The 3,519-nt window shown below is 48.3% G+C and overlaps 1 long non-coding RNA gene across 1 annotated transcript; it reads left to right on the forward strand.

Moving 5' to 3' along the window:
• Positions 1 to 1,042: 1,042 nt before the first annotated feature.
• Positions 1,043 to 2,850, forward strand: LOC311426394. The gene is made up of 2 exons (XR_014686703.1): positions 1,043 to 1,254; positions 2,339 to 2,850. It is a non-coding gene; the product is annotated as an uncharacterized lncRNA (long non-coding RNA).
• The last annotated feature ends 669 nt before the right edge of the window (positions 2,851 to 3,519 follow it).

Raw genomic sequence — 3,519 nt, forward strand, 5'->3', positions numbered from 1 at the left:
GAAGAGTGCTGATAACACCCCGATGTTTTAATTGTTGCAGAGCAGTGCTTACACCAAGCCAACGACATCTCAGCTCCTTGCTCTGTCCTGCCAGCGGGCAGGCTGGGGGTGCAGCAGGAGCTGGGAGGGGACAGACCCAGGACAGCTGACCCAAACTAGCCAAAGGGGGTATTCCATCCCATCTGACGTCATGCTAAACAATATATAGGGGTGGCTAGCCGGGGGAGGGGGGGGCCGGACTGCTCGGGGTTAGGCTGGGCATCGGTCAGCGGGTGGTGAGCAATTGCATTGTGCATCACTTGTTTCGTGCACATTAGTAGTAGTAGTAGTAGTATCATCATTGTCATTATTATTATTATTGTTATTATTATTGTTGTTATTATTATTATTATTATTTTCCTGTCTTAATAAACTGTCTTTATCTCAACTCACGGGCTTTACTTTCCCGTTTCTTTCCCCCATCCCAGAAAGGGAGGGGGGAGGGTGAGCGAACGGCTGTGTGGTGTTTAGCTGCCGGCCGGGTTAAACCACGACAATATGTATAGGCATTAATTGAATATTCATTGTTTTGCTGTATAAATATGAGATAGTTTGTCACTTCGAACATGCACGTTAGGCGGAAGGATCCCCCGTGCATCCAGTGCTGACAATAAAGGATACTTCGTCACTAAGAAATTTCGGCTTCGTTCTTTGAATCAGTCCTGCAGACGGACAAGAGCCAAGGAGCAACTGAGTCTGCGCAAAGACAAGAGGTCAACTAGCGGTGACGAGGAAGAGTCATCAGTCTTCATCCCCACGACCCCCGACAACCACCACCAGGAGACACTGCGCAAGCGTAGATGGGAGGAGTTTATGGAATTGACTCCTTGGAACTAATTTTAATATGAAGCGGGGACAGGTTATGAATATGTACAGCCCTATTGTGAAACTTCATGCATATGTAACTCTTTACTGCATAGAACCAAGGCAAGTTGCCGCGTCAGGTGCGCACGACTTTGGCGGGACTACCCCCCCCCCCTCCCCGTGCTGCCCAGCGCTGAATAAACATACCTACTTTACAGTCTTATTGACTGTGGAGCCTGTTTTCCTCAAGTCAGTTTGGTGAGCCAGCCAGGAGACGCTCTGCTCGGCTGTGGGATCAGCTGCGGAGTGGACACCCCTAGGTGCACCCCGAGTATTTTCCTCAGAGGAGCCTCCACTCTCAGCCGCTCACCGCGGAAGCAGACAAAGACCTCCTGAAGCCGTGGACAAAAGGTATGTTTTACAGTACAGGAAGGGCCTGTAAGTCATACGCGTGGCCGGGGCAGCTGGTAAATCACGCAGAGACATCTGGCATGCAGCACAGTCCTCATATGGGAGGACGGTACCCTACAGGCTGACCAATAGAGAGGTCAAGGGGGATTTGGTGACCGATAGAGTGGTCAAGGGGTATTTGCTGACCAATAGAATCAAGGGGGATTTGCTGACCGATAGAGCGGTCGCTAGCAATCTTGGGAGTAGATCGAGCAAATCCGAGGTTACCGCTTCATCCCTGTTTTGGGAGCCAGGACGGACCTGCTAATGACTGTATAAGAAGCAGGAGAAGGGTAAGCGGGCCTCTCACAATTGTGACAAGGTTATCTGGGTAATATTTGCAGCTGCTGAAGGGATATTAATTGGAGTGGTAATAATTGTATGTCTTATTTGTGGATGCCTGGGTATCTCACGTTGAAAGCATTTGTGTAAGTGTGTTTGAGACAAAGTATTGTTGTGAAGTGAATTACTCTAAGAGGAACATGGCCGGAGACGATACAAACAAGTTTGGTTATTGTTTTAAGTGATATTCTTGTGGTATGAGCAAGAAGTGCAAGGGGCCTTTCTGTCTGATTGCGTGATTGTGCTGTGTGAGTGAGACGCAGCATCGCTGAGAAGCGAGTGCAGAGTTCCGATCCGTGGTGGTTCCATATTCTCTGCGAGGGGAGTGGCCGGAGACGAACAAAGTGCATGACAGACCGAAAAGAAGTGCTGTTTTATCCAAGTGTTGATTGGTGGTGCCCAATATACAGGCCTGGCGGTGCATCTTGCAATCCTATTTTGTTCTTAAATGTTTTGAGTGTGACAAGGAGGAAGGTGGGAGCATTATCTAAGTAAGAGTTTAGAAGTTTTGGTATATTCGCAGTGGTGTTTGTTTGGTTTCCCAAGTATGGGGGGGGGGGGGGGGGGGCCTGACTGATTATCAAAGCAGTAGAACAGAGAGAGTCACTTCTTTGGTGGTTCGGGCTTGAGTCCTGGGAATTTGGTAAGAAGGTAGCCTTAGGCTTCTTAATTAATTGATTAATTGTTTTTTTCTATCCCATAGCTGTTATAGAATAAGTGAAGTTTGTTCATTGTAAAAGGGATTGTAAGGGGAACTTCTGCCCTTCGGCCTTGATTCAGGGCAGAGACTGGGGGAAGGTTGCATACATGTTGTAACCTATTGTGATAAAACAATGGACCATGGTAGCTCCCTGATTAAGTTAGAGATTGCAATCTGCCTCTTGCTTAAGTCGCCAAGCAGGTTTTACAACGTCCTCAGGGCATGACCTGAGAGATGGACTTAATACCATATAAGGAGAAAAGGGAGACCAATTCGTGGAGGAAGACTATGGCCTTCATCTTCACGACCCCCTAGCAACAGCGTGCGCAGCCGCAGAATATACCAGGATGTGGCAACGTAGCAGACAAACAACTGGAACTGCTAGACTATAAGAAGAAGGGACTGAGGGGGGTTAGTTGCGTGCTGTTGCGGAGCGGAGACTCCCCAGCCGCCCAGCGCTGTTTTGCTTGTGTCTGCTTACTTGATTAATAAAATAATTTCAATAGACCAGTAAATTGTGTGGTCTAATTTATAACAATTTGTTGCTGTGACTCAGATGAAGGCAATCTGATTGAAAGACCTTTGGAGGGGGCGCCCCGCTGATTTCAGCGGCCTTCGGTAGGACTACTTTCATTCAAACCCTTCACCGACGAACCCAAAATTAGACACAAGCAAATAAAACCGGTAAACCCCAGGCAACCTTTGTGCACGAAGCCCGAACGAAGACCCACGGGGTGGGTAAGTATAGGCCAGTGTTCCGTTCGGTTGGGGTTGGGTTTCCCAGAGTGTGACAACTGAGACGTCCAATTGCGGACGAAGCGAGAGCGGACCCCTCGGTAGTGCGGTTCCCACATCCCGCGAGGGACTGGGCCACGAAAAGGGGGAGCGTGTGTGTGTGCGTGTGAGGGCACTCTGGAAGATGGGACAGAAGAAGAGTAAGCCTTCTGGTCCCATGGGTGGGGTAACGTCTGATGTTAGGTTACCCCGGGATTAATGATTAAAAATTGGGAGGATTCCCCTTTTAGGTGGGGAAGGAATAAAGTAAAAATGATACATTATTGTGTTGAAGTTTGGGGTGGTAAACAGATTCGAGGAGACCACCTTTACTGGCCTGTATTTGGGTCTTTTGAAGATTGGGTTTGTCAGGCCTAAATATTTATGTAAACTCAAAGGAACCCTTTAGT

Source organism: Aythya ferina (assembly GCF_964211825.1).
Source record: "Aythya ferina genome assembly, chromosome: W".
Classification (NCBI taxonomy): Eukaryota; Metazoa; Chordata; class Aves; order Anseriformes; family Anatidae; genus Aythya; species Aythya ferina.